This window comes from Coenobita brevimanus, chromosome 7 (genome assembly GCF_032717465.1).
Source record: "Coenobita brevimanus isolate Jiangsu-jjx chromosome 7, ASM3271746v2, whole genome shotgun sequence".
Taxonomy (NCBI): Eukaryota; Metazoa; Arthropoda; class Malacostraca; order Decapoda; family Coenobitidae; genus Coenobita; species Coenobita brevimanus.
The window spans coordinates 34,659,157-34,682,339 of NC_136960.1; positions in this window are offsets into that span (position 1 = coordinate 34,659,157).

The window sequence follows — 23,183 nt, forward strand, 5'->3', positions numbered from 1 at the left end:
AATAAATGATGAAGGATAAATACTGATAACACTGACAGCCGTCCACACAAAACACGAGAAATCAGAAGGCGGAGTGGAAGTAGAATGTTATATATCTAAAATAAAATAACTTGTACACAGGAGAGAAAATTTAAGAGGACGTAGCAGACATTCATTACGAAATTGAAAAAAAAAATGGATGATAAAGAGAAGGAAAGGAGGATAATATGTGAAGAAGTGAGATAGAATATAAACAGAGGCTGAAAAAGAGTAGAGGTGAGAGAAAATTAGAGGTAAAGAAGCTGAAAAAGGAGAAGAATGGGAGAGTCGATTAAAGGACATAGATAGAGAATTTGGGCGTGCGTGGGTGAGAAGAGAGAGAGAGAGAGAGAGAGAGAGAAAGAAAGAAAGAGAGAGAGAGAGAGAGAGAGAAAGAGAGAGAGAGAGAGAGGGAGGAATGTGCGTGGTGTGGCGAGGGAAGGAGGGAAAAATGAAGGGTGCCTCAAAGGGTGAAATGATATTGGAAAGTGGGAATGCGATGGAGAGAGAGAGAGAGAGAGAGAGAGAGAGAGAGAGAGAGAGAGAGAGAGTCGTGGAAGGAAAAAACGTGCGAGAAGAAAATTACTCACAAGGAAAATCTCGAGGAAAAACTTGCTTGGAAAAAATTGGAGGGGAAAACAGCAAACGAACAAAAAAAAATCTCAAGAAACTAAACTTTGTGGAAAAATGGCAGGGAAAATATCATGGGGAAAATTTGAGGGAAAATTTTTGCTGATAAATTATTGGAAGAAAAAACTGATGAGGAAAAAAAATCACCGGAAAAAAAGATCATGAAAGAGTCTCACGTTGAAAAAAAAAAAGACAAAAAATGGCGGGAATAAATCGCAGAGGAGAAAATGCTTGAAGAAAATCGAAAGGAAAAAATAATGGGGAAAATGCCTGGAAGGAAAACATATTGCCTGGAAAAAACGCGAGGAGGAAAATTCAATAGTAAAAAAAAATGAAACTATACTGGGAAAAAATCGGTGAGGAAAAAACCGGGAAAAACTCACGAGGAAAATATCAAAGGAAAAAAATTAAGGAAAAGACTTGGGAGGTAATAATTCGTAGAGGGACAGAAACACCTCAGGAAAAGGCTTGAAGAAAAAAACTCGCACTGAAAAAGTTAAATAAAAAAAATTGAGGAAAAAAACTGGCCTGGAGAGAACTTGAGGTAGAAATCGTAGAGTAAATTTGCGAGGAAAAATTAACGTGGAAAAACTAGCCGGGAAAAAAAAAAAAAAATCCCTTCGACAAAACTGGCATGGAAAAAAATCGTGAGGGGGGGGGAAACTACCTTGAAGGGAATACTCAGGAGGAAAAATCTCGTGAGGAAAATACTATAGGGAAGAAATAACTCTCGGGGGGAAAACTCGCTGGAGAAAGACCCATGAGGAAAAACTTTGCAGGGAAAAAATATAGAGGGGAGAATCACGAGATGATTTTTGTGGGAAATCTTGCTGGAAAAAAATAGTAACTTTTAAGGCATAGACATCTCAAGGTGAAGAAAGAAAATGAGGAAGAGGAAAGGAAATAAAGGAGGAAGAAGAAGAAAGGAAATAAAGGAGGAAGAAGAGAAAAGGAAGTAAAGGAGGAAGAAGAGGAAAGAAAATGAAGGATGAAGAGGTAAGAAAAGGAGGAAGCAGAGGAAAGAAAAGGAAGAAGAAGAGGAATGGAAATAAAGGAGGGAGAAGAGAAAAGGAAATAAAGGAGGAAGAAGAGAAAAGGAAATAAAGGAGGAAGAAGAGAAAAGGAAATAAAGGAGGAAGAAGAGAAAAGGAAATAAAGGAGGAAGAAGAGGAAAGGAAATACAGGAGGAAGAAGAAAGGAAACAAAGGAGGAAGAAAAGGAAAGGAAATAAAGGAGGAAGAAGAGGAAAGGAAATAAAGGAGGAAGAAGAGAAAAGGAAATAAAGGAGGAAGAAAAGGAAGGGAAATGAAGGATGAAGAAGAGGAAAGAAAAGGATGAAGAAGAGGAAAGAAAAGGATGAAGAAGAGGAAAGAAAAGGAGGAAGAAGAGGAAAGGAAATGAAGGAGGAAGAAGAAGAAAGGAAATAAAGGAGGAGAAGAGGAAAGAAAAGGAGGAGGAAGAGGAAAGGAAATGAAGGAGGAAGAAGAGGAAAGGAAATAAAGGAGGAAGAAGAGGTAAGAAGAGGATGCAGAAGAGGAAAGAAAAGGAGGAAGAAGAGGAATGGAAATAAAGGATGAAGAAGAGGTAAGAAAAGGATGAAGAAGAGGAAAGGAAGTAAAGGAGGAGGAAGAGGAAAGGAAGTAAAGGAGGAGGAAGAGGAAAGGAAGTAAAGGAGGAGGAAGAGGAAAGGAAGTAAAGGAGGAGGAAGAGGAAAGGAAGTAAAGGAGGAGGAAGAGGAAAGGAAGTAAAGGAGGAGGAAGAGGAAAGGAAATTAAGGAGGAACGATAGAGAGAACAGGAAATAAAGGAGAAAAGGCAGAGAAGGTATAAAGTGAAAATGAGAAGAAGAAAGGTAGGAAAGAGAAAGGGAAATAAAGGGTAAAAGGCAAGAGAACACGCTTGGGTGGCCATGGATGAGATGACTTTGTTTAGAGAGCAGGGCAGGGCAGTGGACAAAGAGAGGAGGGGAAGAAGAAAGAGAAAGAGGGAAGAAGAAGAGGGAAGCGAGGGAAGGAAAGAAGAAGGGAAAAAGTAGGTATAGCTGAGACGAAAAAGGAAAGAAGAATACAGAAGAAGAAATAGGACGAAGAAAGAGGAAGAGGGAAGCGGGAAGAGGAAAGAAAAGAGGAAAAAAGTAGATATAGTGAGACAAGAAAGGAAAGAGAAATATGGAAGGAAAAAGAAGGGAGGAAGAAAGAAAGGGAGAAGTAGGTGAGACAGAATGGGAAAGAAGACGGAAGAGAAAGAAGAGAGGAAGGAAGAATGAGAGAAGGACTGAGACAAGAATGAAAGGAGGAAGAAGGAAGGGAAAAGAAAGGAGGAAACAAGAAGGAAAAACAATTGACACAGGAAGGGAAAGAGGAAGAGAAAGGAAAAAAGAAGGGAAGAGAAGAAAGGCAGGGAGAGGGGTGGAGGTTCTGAGACAGGAAGGGAAAAGAAGAAGCAGTAGACAAGGAAAAGAGTGAGGAAGCTAGAGGGAGAGGGAAGGAGGTGGAAGGGAGTGAAGAAGAAAACGACAGGAGACAAGGAGGAAGAAGGAGAGAGAACAGTAAGAAGGGAAGAGAAGGAAGGAAGACAGGTTAGGCAAAGACAGAGAGGAGAAAAGGAAAGAAGAAAGAGGACGGGATGAAAGGAAGGAAGGAGGGAGGCATGGAAGGATGGAGGAAGGAAGGAAGCATGGATGGATGAAAGCGATGTCTATTATATGTATAGAGAGCAGCATAAGGCCGTCAGCAGCGAGTCGAAGGAGGAGGTAAGAGGAAAGTATGGAGAGAGTGTGAGGAGCTGAGAGGGGCTGAGGAGGGAAGGAAAAAGGGATGAAAGGCCAGGTAAGGAAGTGGACACAGATAGGTAAGGAAGAGGAAGGAAGGAGGGTATGGAGGGAAGAAGGATGGAAGAAAGAAAGGAAGGAAATGATGAAGGGAGAGAGGACGTAAAGAAGGATGGGAGAAATGAATAAAACACGACAAAATAGGGCACAAAAGAGGATGTGAAGGAGAAAGAGGGAGGAGAAGGAGGGAAGGAAGGAAGAGAGAAAGCTGAAAGGACGCGAAGTAAATGAGAAAGGAAGAAGGAAGAAAGGAGGTGGGGAAAAGAGGAGACAAAAGAGGGATGGAGAAAGTTAAAGGAGGAACGGATAATAGGGAAGATGGAGGAGGTATGAAAGATAGGGGAAGAGAAAATATGAATGGAAGCGAGATATTATGACACAGAAGACAAAGCAATAGGCAAAAAAGAGGAATGGTGGAAAAAGAATGACGAGGGAATAAATGAAGGAAGGAAGGGCGGAAGGAAGGAAGGAAGAGGGGAGAAAAAGTAAAGTGGTAAGGGAAGGAGGAAAGGAAAAAAGAGTAAGTTGGGTTAACGGGTAGGCAAGGGAGTGGAAAAAGAGAGGACGGGAGCAGGAAATGGGAAAAAGGTGAGGAAGGAAGGAAGGGAAAGAGGAAGGAAGAACGAAAATGGAATAGGAGGAAGGGAAGGAGAAAGTAAGAAGGCAGGAGAAAGGAAAACAAGGGGGGAGGGAAAATGACGAGAGAACCAGGGAAAGGAGAAAGAGGCATGGGAGGAAGGAAAAGTGAAAAAGAAAGAAAAAAAGAGTAGGAAGGAAGGAAAAAAGAAAAGAGGAAAGGAGGAGGGAAGGAAGGAAGAGGATGTAGAAGGAGAAAGCGGAAGAGAGAGGAGAGAAAACCTGGGGTTCACTGACAGACTGGATAAAAATAAAGAACTGGAATAATATATAGTGTTATTATTTGTGTGTTTACAGTAAAGGGTAAGAAAGAAGAGGAATGGCTGTGAATGAGAGAGACAGACAGACAGACTCGTGTGTTTGCTTCTTTCTCTGGATCTTTAAGCGTGGTGTGTGTGTGTGTGTGTGTGTGTGTGTGTGTGTGTGTGTGTGTGTGTGAGAGAGAGAGAGAGAGAGGGGGGGGAGAATAGTAGAGAAGCTGACAACCATGATATCAACTTCTACCCATAACTCACAAAACAAGGGCACAAACCAGTCCCCATAAACAACAGTAGCAGCCTCCCACGCCCTCTAAGGAACCAGACGGGATCGTAAAGCAAACCGTAAGAAAAGACAGCCAGGACAGAAGACGAAGGGGCCCCAGGGTTGTGCAGAAGGCGAGGTGAATAAATATTAGGGCACTCGTGGGAGCTAATACATCACTGAGAGGAAAACGAATAAAGAAAAAGAGGATGACAAGGAACCAGGGTGTATATATCCAGCAGAGACCCGTGTGAATAGCCAACTGTGTGCATGGAGGTGTTATTCGTACCGGTGTATGTTTATGTGGATTCACCCTTATGTTATTCTTATTTTTGCTACCTCCAGACGAGTTTATCAATATTTGGATGGATTTATATACCCATACGTCAATGTCGATTTACCCCTACAGTTTATTAATGTGTTTTTCTATTTTATTTTTATTCTTCCTCTCTCCAGACGATTTTACTAAGAATTTATTCGAATTTTTGACGTGTATGTTGATGTGCATTTGCTCCAGTCAGGTAACTTTTTTTATTCTTCCTCCTTCCAGACGATTTTATTGATCTTAAGATGGATTTTTTGGGGGTATATGTTGATGTGGATTTAACTTTTTCAATCCTATTTTCTATTTAATTCTTGTTCGTGCTGCCCCCAGACGATTTTATTATTGTTAGGATGGAATTAATTACCTGTATGTTGATGTGGATTTACCTGGTCAATCAATAATGTGTTTTTCCTATTTTATTTTTATTTTTTTCTCTCTCAGGACGATTTTTAGTATTATCAGGTTGTAGTTCCTTACGTGTATATTGATGTGGATTTTATTTATTCATTTTTGCCATCTCCAGACGGTTTTATTGATGTTTGGAGGGATTAGATACAGTATTCATTATCCTCATCAGTACTAGAGTTCTTTCCTAAGCCGAGTAAAATCGTCTGAAGGTAACAGGGAAAACTATAAGACGTCATCGTGTTGAAGGGGTTAAGTGGGTGAGAGGGAAACACATGAAAGAGCTTAAGCCTCACATGATCGTTGTAACTCTCCTTTGTTTTCCACCTCACCCCAGACGATTTTCTTCAGCTGAGAGTGAGTCCTAGGAACCTGAGGGTGTTAATACTGGTACCATGAATCTTCTAATGGTCGGGACAACTCTATAAATCTACCGTAAATATATCCAGACGATTTCACTCAGCCGATATTGAACTGATGAAGCCTATGAGTGTTATTTGCTTCTCGACGCTTCAGAATACACAGGTCTCACCGTAGGAGGGAGAGAGAGAGAGAGAGAGAGAGAGAGAGAGAGAGAGAGAGAGAGAGCGAGAGAGAGAGAGAGAGAGAGAGATTTGCGCCATATCTACCAGTCTACAGGATGCAAACTGTAGGACTGGGGTGGGGAGGGGAAGTCGCTAGGGTGAAGGGGGTAATAAAATGGGTTTGCCACAACTTGACGGAACTGACCCAATTCCACAAGCTGAATAATAGGTCGTAATTGGGTGAAAGTAGATTAACCTTAGATGTGAGGCAGGCATGAGTCTCCTTAGTTACTAGTCAAATCGAATCTCCAGTCTTACATGTGGCCATCGACTGAGCTGACAAGGGTTAGGAATCCAAGCCTGGTTACAAAATTCGCACTAAAATATACTCCTTTCACTCTAACTTGGCCCAGAGTTGCCATCTACCCTCTTGAACGCTGACTTGTAATACGAGATCAGCACTCGAATACGATGCTAGTCACGAAGAAGCGCTATAGAAAGAATGCAGGGCCGTAGTATTGTCTTTTTTTTACCACTGAGCTACGTGGAATAAGCTGTGCAAGGACGAAAATCTGGGCCAGGTTAAAGTGAAAGGAGTGTTATCATGGTCAGAGTTAAATACGTCCAGGATTTACAGAGAAATGTGTGAATAAAGAACAGATGTGCGGAGGGACATTGGTTACAAGACAATGACAGCGTGATATAACTTTTACCTGGTCGTCGTGTAGTGGATTCTGCCTGGCCCTCACCTGATGGTCCCGGGTTCGATTCCCAGCATAGTGGTAATATGGTGGATGAAAATCAGATATTGTTGGTAGCCTTTTCCTTAGCTGTATTCTTTATTACTGTTTATATTATTATTATTATTATTATTATAACTATCATGATTATTATTATTGTTGTTATTTTTAATGCTTCGCTGTGCAGTGCCTTAAAGTTCTGTATATTTTAACTTATAAGCAAGAAATAATCTGCGCACCTTAACGCCATCAATCAAGTGACTTAATCTAGCAGTTTATTTTCGCTACCTCCAGACGGTTTTATGTATCTAAAAGCGAGATGATCTGTAGAAGGGATTAGTGAAAGATTTATATAACCCCTTGATTAGGAAGGTCACTGCTACGCTGAGGAAAATCGTCTGGAGAGAGGAAGAAAACGATAAAGAGTGTCATCGAATTGAAAAAGGGGAGGAGGAGAAAAGGGAAAAATAGTGAGGATGGTTATTGTAGTGGTGGTAGTAGTAGTTATGTTAGTAATAATAATAATAATAATAATAATAGTAATAATAATAATAATAATAATAATGATGATGATGATGATGGTGGTGGTGGTGGTGATGGTAATAATAATAATAATATTAATAATAATAATAATATTTAATAATAATAATAATAATAATAATAATAATAATAATAATAAAAATAATAATAATAATAATATCAATAATAATACTAGGAAGAGGAAGATCAAGAAAGAATCAAGAACAAGAACAAGGATAAGCATAAGAAAATCAATAACAAAAACAAGAAAAGAAAGAAGAAAAAAATAAGACAAATAAAGAATACGGCTAAGAATAAGTTTGTTTGTAAATCCGGGATGCCATTGACTGTGGACGAAGCGTGAAAGGCAACCTTGTTCTTTCTGCCCAAGCGATTCCTAGTCACGTCGCCTTTACATAGCAGGGCATCACCTAGAGAGAGAGAGAGAGAGAGAGAGAGAGAGAGATTTATATGGGGCTACAAGGACAAGTAGTACCTTAAAATATCTTAGGACTCATACAGGTACTATGATTGGAGTTCACAGGTACTCGTTACTACTTTACCTATGAGACAAACGTGTGGTAAAGGTAAGAGAGAGAGAGAGAGAGAGAGAGAGAGAGAGAGAATACAAATAAGCAGACAACGGAGAGCACAGGCATCCACCAACGACGGAGCCCTCTGCTGTGTGTGTGTGTGTGTGTGTGTGTGTGTGTGTGTGTGTGTGTGTGTGTGTGTGTGTTTACCTGTCTTTCCTTTGTTTTTTTTTTTCATTCATTATTTTTGAAATGGATAATTTGTAGGAGCTGAATGATGAACTTATTTGTAGAGGCAAGTATGATGATGGTGATGATGATGATGATGATGATGTTGATAATGCTTGCTACCTTCATGCGATCAGAATTGCCTTAAGATTACCTACAACTGAGTGGATTACCTGCATTCTTGATTATTTCCTTCAAGTAGAGGCTTTCAAAGCTAAAGAAAAGTCTGAAGGTAACAAGAATTAAATAAGAAATAAATGACCCTCACTAACAAAACAGTCTTTAAATATTTACCAAGCGACGTACAATTACATTATTTATTTATTTATTTAGTTTTGTATTTATTAAGTCTTCTGATATTGCCTTTTCTTCACTTCCTTTGACCTCCCCGGTAGACAGTGATTTTAGTAGCGCGTGCCTCTTGATTTGTCTGTGTCTCTGTCTGTGCTTCTGTCCATGTGTCTGTCTGTGTCTCTGTCTGTGCCTCTGTCCATGTGTCTGTCTCTCTGATGGTGTGTCTGTTTCTATGTCTCTTCGGCGTCTAACTATCGAAAATCTTGACCCAGAAACTTCATTTGTTTTTAGTTGGGCCTTCTGTTTTTCATGTATTTTCCCCACTGTGTTTGATTCCCTCTGACACATATCCTGGGCCCGTTGTCTGGTGTGGATGTCCTACTGATGGAGGAAAAAAAAAAAAAAAAAGTTCCTCTCAGAGTCTTATGCTCAGTCCATCCATCCATCCATTCATCCATCTGTATCCATCCATCCATCCATTCATTCATTCATTCATTCATTCATTCATTCATTCACTCACTCACTCCAGGCCATCCTTCCCTCCATCGTTCCTTCCCTCAGGCCATTCGTCCCTCCTTCCATCTATCGGTCCATCTCTCCATGCATCTATCCATTCATTAACTCATTCACATACCCATCCATTCATCTGTCCATCCTTTCATCCATCTATCCAACCAACCATTCATCCAGTAAGCCAGCCAGCCGACCTCTCTTTATCTCTTCCTCTTCCTTTTTCGTCCCTCTTCCATTCATCCATCACCAACCCATAATTCCTTCTATTGTTTCCTTACATCCCTCACTCCCATACAAGCCTCCTCTTCCACCCCTCCCCCCCTTCTTGGACTGGCAGAGAGTGTAGGGGACAAAAGGAGGATTAGATTCCCTTCCGCTCGTTTAAGCACCTTGTTATAGGGTGTTAAATCCCCCTAGATGAGGATTCCAGTTTTTTCTCTTATTGTAATGGTTGGGCCTCCTTCCAGAATCTATGTCTATTGTTTTCCTCACATGGACGTTCTGGAAATACGTGAGAAAAGGGGGTAAATGGGTGAGAGAGAGAGAGAGAGAGAGAGAGAGAGAGAGAGAGAGAGAGAGAGACTACAGGAGACTAATTCTAAGCTTCTTCCCTTCAAAATATTTTCCATTAGCTGAATAAAATCGTCTGGAGATAACACACATAAGTAACACAAGACGTCCTCGTAATAAAGGGGTTAACCTCTTTCCGCCTTTAACTTACACTTCTTCGTGACTGGCACCATAATCTAGTGCCAGTCTACTGTTATAACTCAGCAGTGAAGATGGAAAGATGGCAATCTAGGGCCAAGTTAAAGTGAAAAGAGTACACTAACTTGATTTTGTTAGGGTGATGGGTGCATTCTGGACGACGGGTTAACGATTGCTTGGAACTGTTCTTCTCTTATCTTACGACTTTCTTCCCATTTTTTCTTAGGTTATCTCGTCTCCGTCCGTCTGCCTGTCTGTCTGTGTCCCTGTCCCCGTCTTTGTCTCACCTCTGTGTCCTTGATTTTGTCTGATCTGTTCTTGTTTCGTCTCATTATCTCGTTCGTGCTCATCTCTGTCACTGTCTTCGTTCCTGTCTTTGTCTCAGTGTTCGTCTCTGTGTCCATAATCTTGTCTCTTTCTCGTTTCGTCTCGTCTCATCTCGTTATCTCGCCTATGTTCATCTCTGGCTGTCTTTGCCCCCATCTCTGTTTATGTGTGTTCGTTTCTGTGTCTCAAATTCTATCTCTCATTCTCACTAGGTCTTGTGTTATATCGTTATCTCCTCTGTCGGTGTCTGTGTCTCCGTCTTTGTCCCCATTGTTTTTGTTCTTGATTCACTTTGTCATGTCCTCGTTTCATTTCGCCTGATCTCGTTTCATTTTTCTTCTCATCCACATCTTTGTCCCCTTTTCTCGTACTTCCCGTCTTCTCCTTCAGCCCTCTTTCCACGTTTCTCCTCCATGCCCCTTGCCATTTCTTCTCCTTTCCTTTTCCTCCTTCCTTCCTAAACCCCCTTCCTTACCTCCACTTTAGCTCCACATGCCCTTCTTCCCTCTCCTTCCTTCTTCTCCACCCTCCATCCCTTCCTCCCTCCTTCACACTTATATCCTTTCTCCTCTCTCCTTCCATTTTCCTTCTTTCTGTCACTTCCGTTTTCCCTTATCCACCCTACTTTCTCTTGTCTCCTTCCTCTTTCCTTTCCTCCACCCTCATTCTTTCCATTTCTCACCCCTGCTTCCTTTCTTCTTATCGTTTCCTCTCCACTGCATCGTTTCTCCTTCATCTCCCCCTCCATTCTCCGTGCCTCCTCCCTCACCTCTGCTTTCCCTCTCCTCTCTCCAATCGCTTTCTCCTCCGTCCCTTCCTCTTCCCTCACCTTTCCTTCTCCCCCTCATTCCTCCATCCTTTTATCATTTCCCCACCCCTCTTTTCGTCCCTCCCTTTCCTCACCCTTTCCTCCTACTCTTCTTCCCTCTTACCCCCACTCCAATTCCACCCATCTCCTCGCCACACCTCTTCTCCCATTCCATTCATTCTCACTTCTTCATTCATTCCTATTTCTCTTACACCTATTTCCTCCCTTCTCCTCCATACTCCGTTGTCCCCTTTCCCTTCTTCCTCTTTCCCTTACCCTTTCCTCCCCACTCTTTCTCTTCTCTCCATGTCCCCTCTGCCCAGCCCTCTTTCTCTTCTCTTCTCCCACTCCCATTCCATCTATTCCTTATTCCCTGTCTCCTCGCTTCCCTCTTTCCCTCCCTCTCCCACACCCTCTCTTCCCACCCCCGTGCTCCCCTCCTCCACCTCTTCCTCCCTTCCTCTCCGTCTCCCTCCCTTCCTCCCTCCTTCCTTCCTCTCTCCTCCAACGAGTGTGAGAGAGCGGAAGGACAGGCCTTGTTGAGACTGTGTTGGACCAGGATCAAGTCTGGGAGGCAACTGACCCGATACGAGTTATTCCTTGTTGAGAGAGAGAGAGAGAGAGAGAGAATGTCGTACCCTTCACCGCTTTTCCTCTTTTTGTGTCGAATTTTTTGTAGCATATTCTTATCCTACCACCCAGATACATAACTTCCTGCATAAAATTATAATGATTATGATGATGATGATGATGATGATGATTTCGGTAAGAGCAAGAGATAATAATGCTCGTGGCTGTGGTTCGCACTTCATCGCTAAACGTGAACTAAATCAGAGTGAGTAATTAATGAGGCGGAGTCAAGTGATTTCATAGAACCTGTGCCTGACCGATTCAGTTTGCATATTACACCTTCAGTCGGTCTTGTGAGTTATTTACCGTATATGAAGAGAAGGCCACAGTGTAACGGACGGAATAAATCACTAAGGAAGGTCTCTTACGAAACTTGATCAACAAGAAAATCGCTCAAACTAAAGTGGACGGCAAAATTCGACCTCATAAGGGGTCACGGGATTCTTGTTTAAGACCAGGGATGTGACCTGATTGCGACGGGTTTAATTAGGAAATCCATCAGCTTTAACTCCCTTAGATTATTGTTCCTAGTATTGTTCTTATTCTTGTTCTTATTGCTGTTGTTTTTATTATTCTTATCATTGTTCTCATTGTCAGTTGTATTTCACATTTTCTTCTCGTGTCAGTGCAATTTCCCTAAGATGTCTTGGCGACGCTCCTTAATTGTCTCAACTGTGAACCCAGCCTCACCCCCACTGAATACCCGATGGCCTGGCAAATCCCTCCCAGAGACATCATTACACCCCTCCTTTCTCCCCCTCCTCGTCCCCCTGTACCCTCCTCCTCTTCCCCCCTCCCTCTTCCCTCTCACCCCTACTCCTGCCCCTACCCCTACCTTATCTCATTTAGCGTCTTCCCCCTCTCCCCTCCCTCTGTCTCTTCATCCCATCTCACCCCCTTCCCCCTCACCTCCTTCTCCTCTCACTCCGTTTCCTCCCCACCACCTTCCTCTCTCATCCCTTACTTTCGTCACCCCTTCCTCCATCCCTCTCTCCTCCTTCAGCCCTCTCCCCTTTATCCCGTCCCCATACCCCCGTCTTCCATCACTCGAAACCCATCCCCTCTCATCTGCCTTCCCCGTCATCCTACCAAATCACCCCTTTCCCACACACCCCTTCCCCCCACCACAGTGCCACCCCTGAATGCTGATGACCCCTGACCTATCCATCTATCCTCCGTCCTCATCCCCTGGCTCTCGTTCCTCTCATGACACTCCTGAAAGACGTGGCACTGGATCTTATTTGACACTGTGATGTTGATTGGCACTGTGGTACTATATGGAACTATGATGCTGTTTGACACTGATGCTGTTTGGCACTGTGATACTGTTTGACTCTGTGATGTTGTTCGGCACTGTGGTACTATATGGCACTATGATGCTATTTGGCACTATGATACTGTTTGACACTGTGGTGCTATTTGGCACTCAAATGTAAACAACTTTCAACTCTTACTACGACATATCTCCCAAGCGTTAACTGTTTGTCTAGAAGGGTCCCTTAATGGTTGAATAAAATCATCTTGAGTGTGCCAGAATATAATAGTTAAAGGATTATTTGCCTGAGAATGGTACCCTCTTTGTGTGTGTGTGTGTGTGTGTGTGTGTGTGTGTGTGTGTGTGTGTGTGTGTGTGTGTGTGTGTGTGTCAGTTTGCAGGTAAGTTTGATAGTCTGTTTCCTGAGGCCCAGCAGTCCTCCAACTCCACACACACCTTCACATGTCACAACTTCGGCGCTAATTCCCACAGTCCATATTGACTACAGGCTACTAATATCTCATTCAGGACTGGTGTGATGGCATTAGTAGGGGAGTTTTTGCATGTCGGTGGGTCTTCACATGATTAAACTATTCCCTGTCCCAACCTGGAATCGATCCCCCCTCCGTTCAGACAATAGACAATATCCCTTCATCCCCTCTTCTCATTCCCCAGTCTAGTCTCTTCCTCTCAGTAGCTACCAGACCTTCAGTATAATTAATAGTGTGTGGGTGTGGGTGTGGGTGGGTGGGTGGGTGGGTGGGTGGGTGTGTGTATGTGTGTGGGTGTGTGTGGGTGTCCCGGTCAGTCCTCTTCATCCTCTCTTATCACCCATATCTTATCCTCCCAATTCCTCTTCCCTATCTTGCAACCCCCCCCCTCCGTTCCCATTCTCCTTTATCTCTCCTCAAGCCCTCCTTCTAAGCCCTCTCGTTAGCCTTGTCACACTCTCCTTGATTCTCTCTCATTCCCTGCCACGTTCTCGTACTCCCTCTCAACCGTTCTTTCTCTTTATTTAAGGGATTTGCACTTTCATGTGTTATTATTATTTATAGTATCCTCATCCTCATCAGAATTATTATTGTTATTATCATGGCATCATCAAAGAGAGAGAGAGAGAGTTTTCAAGTTTCCCTCCTCCGTTTCCTCTTCGTTAGCGCAGCCGTCTCTCATTCTTAATTTTTAACGCTACGAGCTCTCTCTCTCTCTCTCTCTCTCTCTCTCTCTCTCTCTCTCTCTCTCTCTCTCTCTCTCTCTCTCTCTCTCCTCATTTCTCTTCTCTTTCCTTCCTCTTTATCTATATTCTCCTCCTTCTCACTCTCTCCACTCTTCCCTTTCCTCCCTCTTTCCTTCCTCTCCTCTCTCTCCCTTTTCCTCGCCCTTTCCTCTCTCTCCCTTTACCTCGCCCTCTCCTTTCTCTCCTTTCCTCCATCTCCCCTCCTTTCCACCCCGCCCTCTACCCCCTTGGCGATGATGACCCAAGATGTCTTCCCAAGGCTCCTACATCAACACTCGAGGTGGGTGACACTCCTTCAGGGGCCCTTGGCTAGGCGGAGGAGAGAGAGAGAGAGAGAGAGAGAGAGAGAGAGAGAAAGAGAGAGAGGGGGGTAAGGGAGGTGGAGCAAGAGAGAGAGAAAAAAGGAGGAGGAAGAAAAGGGAAGTGGAGAGAGGTAAAGTGGGAAGAAAATGTGAACGAGGTAGCTGGTACTTCTTTGTGAGAGAGAGAGAGAGAGAGAGAGAGAGAGAGAGAGAGAGAGAGAGAAGGAGGGGGGGTAAGGGAGGTGGAGCAAAAGAGAGAGAAAAAAGGGGAGGGAGAAAAGGGAAGTGAAGAGGGGGAAGGTGGGAAGAAAAATGTGAACGAGGTAGCTGGTACTTCTTTGAGAGAGAGAGAGAGAGAGAGAGGATATATTTTACGTAAGGAGGAGAGGGATGCGGAGGAGAGAGTGAAAAGAAATAAACGGGAAGAGGTCTGTGAAACCGAGAAGAGACAGGGGAATGGAGAGGGAACTGGCTGGAAAACAGAGAGAGATTCGTACTGGAATGAAGGACGCGGACAGAAATAAAGGAATTGGACCTGTAAAGCAGAATAGACTAGGAAGATGCAGAGGGGTAACTAAAGGTAATTAAGACAAAACAGAAAAGGATTGGTAAATATATGCAGAAACGAAGGTTAAACAAATATTATAACGCATCCTGTGAGGAGTGGGTAAAAGGACCTTCAGGACTTTTTGTCCCCACTCAGTAACGATATTTCAGTAACTCAGTACCTCTCCCGTATTTAATCTCGCTTGTTTTCTCCATGCTGTTCTCCGTCTTCCGCTCCATACAACCATATCTCTTGCGCATGTGTGTGTGTGTGTGTGTGTGTGTGTGTGTGTGTGTGTGTGTGTGTGTGTGTGTGTGTGCGATCTTAAATATAAAAGAAGCTTATACAACTTATGAATAAATAGCAGCGACATCAATGAACGATTTAATACTGGAAAAACACAGAATGGGGGTGCGGTTAAGAGGCAGAGAATTTTATGCAAAAAATAATACAAAACACAGAAAAGTGCGAATTTTGTACTTGTAGAAACCAAAGAGTGTATAATGGAGAGAAGATAGAATTTACAGGGCAGATGAAAACAACACAACAGTGGGAAAATTGAACATGATACGTAGGGTAGAACAGAGAACGAAAATAGGAAAGAAAGATAATTTACACACACACACACACACACACACACACACACACACACACACACACACACACACACACACACACACACACACACACACACACACACACACACACACCTGAGAGGACACTGAACATCGTACTTACTGAAGACGAAAGAATGTGGATGTAGAAACGAAGCACAAAATATAACATATCAAACACGAAACAAACCAAAGCAGACCATACACGAGTAGACCAAGCCAGACCGTTCACGATCAGACCAAACCAGACCATTCACGAGCAGACCAAGACAGACCATACACGAAACAGACCAACACGGACCATACACGAAACAGACCATACACAAAGCAGGCCAACAAGACCATACATGAAACAGACCATACACAAAGCAGACCAACACAGACCATACATGAAACAGACCAACACAGACCATACACAAAGCAGACCAACAAAGGCCATACACCAAACAGACCAACACAGACCATACACAAAGCAGACCAACACAGACCATACACAAAGCAGACCAACAAAGGCCATACACCAAACAGACCAACACAAAACAGACTAAAGCAGACCATAAGGCGCCGACGTAATTAAACCATTAGCCCCATAAATTACCAGGCCACATCTCTTTAGCCGCATGAATAATTGCCGTGTTTCTTAATAACCTTGCGAGCCGGCTACAATGCCTAAAGGGATGCCGCCGGCTGGAGGGACAAAGGGAAGCTTCAGTCTTGCCCTTTAAAACAATTTGACAACAATAGCACGTGGGTTTGTTTTCATCATGCCCTTTAAATCAATGACAACGATAGCAGGTGGGTTTGTTTTGATGCCGCCCTTTAAAACACTATTACAATAGCATGTGACTTTGTTTTCATCCTGCCCTTTAAAACAGTTACAACAATAGCTCGTGACTTTGTTTAGATGTCGCCTTTTAAATCAGTGATAAAAATAGCATGTGCGTTTGTTTTGATGCTTCCCTTTAAATCAATGGCAACAATAGCACGTGAGTTCGTATTGATGCCGCCCTTTAAAATAATAGCAATATCACAAGGGTTTGTTTTAATGCCGTCCTTTAAATCAGTGGCAACAGTATCACGGGTTTATTTTGATCCCCCCTTTTAAAATAATTACAATAGCACGTGGGTTTGTTTAGATGCTGCCCTTTAAATCAGTTACAACAATAGCACTTGGTTTAAATGCTGCCCTTGAAATCAGGAACAACAACAGCACGAGGGTTTGTTTCGGCCCCAGACTTTAAAACAAAATGGCAATAGCACGTGGGTTTGCTTATACCCTGTCCTTTTAAACTATTGTAACACTAGCACGTGGGTTTGTTTTGGTGCCTGCCATTAAATACTACGACAACAAAGTCAGTTGTGGTTTATATGACGCAGCACTTTAAAACATTACGGTAATAACAGGAAGTGGTTTGTTTTGACCTTTCCAGGGAAATAGGAGGTAAGGGATAGGGAGGGAGGCGTTGGGGAGGAGAGAGCAGAGAAGAGAGAGAAGGGATGGAGAAAGGAGAGGAAAGAATAGAATACTTGGGGGACAGTAGTAGTAGTAGTAATAATAATAATAATAATAATAATAATAAAGGCGAGACGATTTGAAATAACAAAGACAGACGGAAGGTTTTACGGAGATATGGATAGGGGAGAGAGAGCGATGGGAACAGTTTAGCTCACGAGAGGAGGAGAGAAGGGTAGAGCAAAGGGAGGTGAATATGATGATTGAATGTGGAGAATGAAAGGGAGGAGGGAGGGAACAATAAGGGTGGAAGATGAATGTGGAAGTGAAGAATGAATGTGAGGTGGATAAGATTAAAGGATGAGTATGGAAGTGAAGAATGAATGTGTAGCTGGATAAGGATGGAGGATGGATGTAAAAGTGAATGATCAATGGAGGATGAAGGATGAATGTGAATGTGAAGGAAGAATGTAGTGGTGAATAGGTATAGAGGATGAATAAGAAAATGAACAAGAGAAACAGGGTGGAGACGGCACAATGTAGAAGAAAAGAGAGGGAAGTAATGTAGATATGTGGCAGATGGTAAAGAGGGAAGGAAAGGGAAAGAAAGGGAAGAGATTGGGGAGAAGGGAGAGTAAAGGATCATGGGAGGAAAGGTGGGGATTGGTGAGAGGGGAGGAGGGGAGGTACGAAGGAAGGGGACGGGGAAAAGGGTGCGAGGAGAGGGTAGGGGGAGGGGGAGACGCGAGGGTAGGGGGAGAAAAGGGGGACATTAGACAAGAGGCAGGGTGGGTGAGTGTTTGTACAGGATAAGGTTCACTGTCTTGGCATTTAGGACTTCGGGGATAACAAGGCCTTGACTCTCTCTCTCTCTCTCTCTCTCACACACACACACACACACACACACACACACACACACACACACACACACACACACACACACACACACACACACACACACACACACACACACACACACACACACACACACACACACACACACACACACACACACACACACACACACACACACACACTATGTAATTTTAGACGATAGTGCAGCCAGGAAAAGACTGGTGTCGATCACAAAATGGAAATGGAAGGAAACTTAGATATGGTGGTTGTAAAGAGAGAGAGAGAGAGAAAGCAGAAGGATATAATCGTGAAAATACAAGGCTCCAAAAGGTTTATGTAACTTTACGCATATATCCCTGAGCCTGACGTGAGCTGCCTTACGTACTGTAGAGTGATGCGTAGCGATATGTCTCTTCCTTGTGTTAAAGAAAAGAGGCAAGGAAGGTCTTCAGGCTGCCCTCCCTCCTTCCTCACCAGCCTCATTCCCCCTTAAATTGTGGGTCTCGTTTATCCCCTTCCACCCATTTCCCTCCCTTATTGCCCCTTGTTACGCCCTCCCTTCGTTGTTGCAAGACTCTTTTGTTGTTGGTTATGCTTTGTTTGCGTTTTCCCCTCTTGGTGTTTTTTTCTTCCTCCTCCTTCTCTTCTGCTTCCTCCTCCTCCTCCTCCTCCTCCTCCTCCTCCTCCTATCTTTCCATCCTCGTATTCTTCTGGTCATTTCCAATCATTTCTTCTTGTCACTTGTAAACTTAATGATCATATCTTCTCCCTCTCCTTTCTCCTCCTCCTCCTCCTCCTCCTCCTATTTTTCTTCTTCTTCCTCCTCCTCCTCCTCCTTCTATTTTTCTTCTTCCTCCTCCTCCTCCTCCTCCTCCTCCTCTTTTTTCCTTATCTTCCTTTATCTCCTTACCCTCTCGCTCTTTCGTCTTCTCCTCCTGTGTGTCATTTCCTACCAATTTTTCTCGTTGCTGATACATGTGCATTTCTTCTCGCTCTCTTTCTCTTCCTCCTTCTTCTCTGTATTGTATTTCTCTCCCTTTGTCTGATCTCTTTTTCTTAATATCTCTTCCTTATTTTATTTTTCCTTTAAGACCTTCTCCGTTCTCATTTCTCTACCTCTTTCCTTTCTTGTCTTGATTTTTTCATTCCTAGCTTTTCTCTCTCCTCACTCTTTCAGTTTCTTTTTCTTTTCTCTTTTCCCTCTCTCTTCCTCCCATCTCTTTTTTTTTTTTTTTTTCCTTATTCCCATCTTTTCGTCCCTCTTTTCTTTCAGGTTCTTTTTCCTTTCTGTTTTGCCTTCTTATTCTTCCTACCATATATTTTTTAATTTTCTATTCTTTTTGTATTTATTGGGATTCCCTTTCATTACAGTTTACAGGATTCCTCCCATCCTGATTTCGTTTATATGAAGGTATGCTCTGCTCACCTTAACTAGGCGTAAAACATCCCTCTCCACATCATCAGTACCGTGGTGTAAGAGAAGATTGAATATGATGCTAGTCACGAAGAAGTGCTGTGGAAAGGTTGTAGTGCTGCATCATTGTCGTTTCCTGACTCTGGGGTACGGGAAATAGAATACAAAAGGGCAAAAATTTCTTCCTTGATCAAATGAAAGAAATATAGTACTGGTTAAGTTAATAAATATAGTACAAGTAAAGGAAATAGTAGTGGTAAAAATAACAGAAGGTCCTCGAACTGAAGAAAGGCATTGAAAGCTCACAACTCCTTTATTATGAGAGGCATCCCTTACTCATAAAAAAAACCGTCCTATGATAGCAAAAATAATAATATAAAAAAAATACATCACTGGAGGGTTAATGACACTACTACACTTAGCCTCTTACCTCACTCTCAGCTTAATAAAACCGTCTTGTGTTAAGATAAATGGCATCAGTATTAAAATTCAGACTCCTACCTCCCTCTCAGCTGAATAAAATCGTCTTGTATCACCTAAAAGATCATAGGAAAGAGAATAATTCAGGGGTTTGCTTCCAATATCCAATAGTTTGTGTTTATATTAGTATGAATTATAGATTATAGAGGAAAACTTCTATTGCCTTCATCGTTGATTTTTCCCGATATCTCTGGCATAGTTTTAAATTAATATTCTCTCTCTCTCTCTCTCTCTCTCTCTCTCTCTCTCTCTCTCTCTCTCTCTCTCTCTCTCTCGTTATCTATATTGTCTATGTATCTATCCAATTATCTATCTGTTTATCTCTGTCCATCTGTCTATCTATCTATCTCTATCTCTCTGTCTGTTACTCATTCAAGCCTCCATTAACCTCCTAAAGCGTCTTGCCTCTTCTTTCATTTTCTTTAACCTTTCTTGACCTCAATCTTCTCTAGTTTGTTGTCCAATTTCAGCCTGAAGCTCCCCCTCCCCCCCCCTCTCTCTCTCTCTCTCTCTCTCTCTCTCTCTCTCTCTCTCTCTCTCCATTTACATTCATCAATATTCTTCACTTTTTATTCACCCAACCATGCCAAAGCCTTTTATCCATAATTTTTATATGGATTTTTATGAGCTCGATTATACGCCTTTAGGCCATGGACGTTAGGATAGATAGATAGACAGACAGACAAAGATAGATATAGATAGATAGATAAACAGATAGACAGATGGATGGATTTTATGTAGCGTTGGAGATTTGTGTGTGTGTGTGTGTGTGTGTGTGTGTGTGTGTGTGTTGGAGGTGTCAGATATCAACTTCATTAACTTCTTCACTACCTTGGCGATCTTTGAGGCTGTATGAAATAGTATGTTAATAAGAACAATGAAATACAGCTGAATTATCGTGCTCCAGTTTATTTATTTGCCTACGTATTTATTTATTTAGTTTTTAGTGGCTTGTGACCCTTTCTCGCCCCTTAGTCTCCACCAATTTATATGCATCAGTTATTATCGATTTTTCCCACCCTCCTCTGTCAGATTTTTTTCCCCCACATAATTTAACGTAGCTTTTGACCTCTTATGTTATTATTTTACGTAGCGCAGGTTATAGTAATTTCCTCTCACCTTGTGGTCTCTGTTTGTTTACATATATCACCATTATGCAAGATTTCTCATCCTTCTCTGCCTCGCTTTTGTATCCATGAGTTTATCTTAATGGCCTTTCATCCCCATTTATTATTTTTCTTTAATTTTCTTCTCTTCTTCTTCGTCTTCTTCTTTTTTTTCTTCTTTCTTTCTTCTTCTTTTCCTTTTTCTTCATCTTCTTCTTTCTCACCTTCAGTGTTGTTCCGTTTTAAAGCACTTCTCCATCCTGAAACATTTTATCCATAACTTACACACAGCGTCTTCTAACCTCTAAGATATTTTTACTTTGTACACTGATCCGTTATTAGTCTCGCCTCCCTTCATCCATCCATTTACATACATCAAAAATTTTAAGCATCCCCTCCCCCTCTTTTCAAATTTCCATGCATCAGTAAGATTTTTTTCGCCTTTTCTGTAATTTATATTGTAGGGACATTATTTTACATACTGGTTAATTGCTCTCTCTCGCCTCCTGTTTTCGATCCAGTTATGTGACTCAGTATTATGTAGCTTAATAGGCATTTTTCCCTGTCAAAATTTTCTTCATGTCTTTTAAGCAACTTACTTTGATTTTCACTGAAGATATTTTATGTTAGACAGTGACTTGTAACCTTCCTTCATATCCTTTTCCCTGCTCATTACATATAATTTTAGGCACCCTGTCCAACCAAATTTTCCTCTCCATTATTTTTTTTCCAGATTTCTTTGACCAAATTTTCCATCATTTCATTTCCAGATTTCTTTGACCTCCAGTCTTGATATTTTCTTTTTTATAGCAACAGCAAAAAATATATATTATGCAGCGGAGGTCAGTGAAGCGAAAAGGGTTAAGTTCTTTTATTTTACACACTATTCACACTCCCTCTCTCTCTCTCTCTCTCTCTCTCTCTCTCTCTCTCTCTCTCTCTCTCTCTCACCTCCTTTTCTTCATCCATTTTTTTTTTTTTTTTTTTTTTGTGACCTGCGCTGCCCTTCCCCCTGAACGATTTTTTTCACCCAATTTTCAATCACTCTCCCACGCTTTCTCCTGTCACCTCCATTTTTCTCTCCCTCTCCCCTCCCCTCCTACTCTCCCCTCCCCTCCCCTCCTACTCTCCCCTCCAACTCTTCCTCTACGCCCATCTGTTTTTATCTTGCCTTAATTACTAGGCTTACTCTCATCCTTTTTCTTTTAGTCTGCCAGTTTGTATTTCTCCATTTTCTCTTTGTCTCCCTGTTTCTTCTGATCCATTTTCTTGAGTCCTCTGTTCTGTTTACTAATTCTTCTTCCTTTTGACTCAGTGTATCCATTTATTCTACTTTTGCTTTCTCAGTCTATTTTCTACCTACATACTCCTCTTCATATTCTCTTTACTTTTTTTCCCTTGTCCCTACGCCTGTCCATTTTCTCTTACTCCTCTGCCTTCTCTCTTCCGTCTCTATTTCCACAGGTTTACTTTCTTCTCTTATTCTTGTACCTTTTCTCTTGCTCTTCTGCATTTTTCTTATTCGTCTTTATTCAGTTTTCTTCTGTTCTCCATTTTCTTACAATTGTGTTTGCTAACTTTTTCCCATTGTACCTACTCTGTGTGTGTGTGTGTGTGTGTGTGTGTGTGTGTGTGTGTGTGTGTGTGTGTGTGTGTGTGTGTGTCCCCTCCATTTCCTCTCTCTCCCTCAGCTAACCCATTTCTATCCCTCTCTTCTCCCCTAAGCTATCCCCGTTTGCCCTCTCATTTCCCCCTATCTCCCTCAGCTAACCCCCTTCTATCTTCCCTCATCTCCCCATCAACTAGCTCCCATTTGTCTCCTCCATTCCCCCTCTCTCCCTCAGCTATCCCCCTCGTCTCCCCCTCCCTACCTCTCACACAGGCGATATTTCCGTCCCTAATGATCTGGTTGGCAGGGGGTCTCCTGAAGGGCCGGGGGAAATGTACCACACGTAAAATATTGACAGGACACTCTGAATATGGAAGCTGGAGAGAGAGAGAGAGAGACAGACAGACACAGAGACAGACAGATAGACAGAGAATAGGTGAAAGAAGGGGGAACGAAGAATTCTGACCTAAGAGGAATTGAAGAAAGAGAGTGTATAAGGAGGAAGAGAGAAAAATGAAGGAACAGGATTGGAGATATGATGTTAGTGAGGGTATGAGTAGGAAGAGAGAGAAATGAATTAACAGAACTCAAGAAATGCTGATGAATGACAGTAAGTGTATGAGTAAAAAATGAGAGAAATGAAGGAACATGGCGAGAGAGATGTTGTTGAAAGAAACTGAGTGTATGAGGAGGAAATGAGAATGATGAAGGAACTTGACAAAAGAAAGACTGATGAAGAGGAACACAGAGGGGAGAAAATGGGAAGAACACTGGAAAACGAAAAGGGGAAAACTGCAATGATATTAAGTGGGTAAAGAAGAATGAGAAGAAAGGGAAACATGGGAATGGTGAGGAAATGGATACTGCTAAGCGTAAAATAATGCCACGATCCTGAATATGAAAACGAAGGAGGCAATGAAAGAAGAGGAGAAAGAAGAGAGGTAAATAATACACAGGAGAAATGGCGATAAAAGAGTGAAGGAAATAAATGTGAGGGAGGAGGAAAAGACAGGCGCACTGAGAGGAAAAGGAGAAAGAGAAAGGAGTAAAGGGATCTAGCTGGAGATACGCTGATGAAAGGAAAGGAAAGAGAGAGAGAGAGAGAGAGGGAAAGATGAGAAT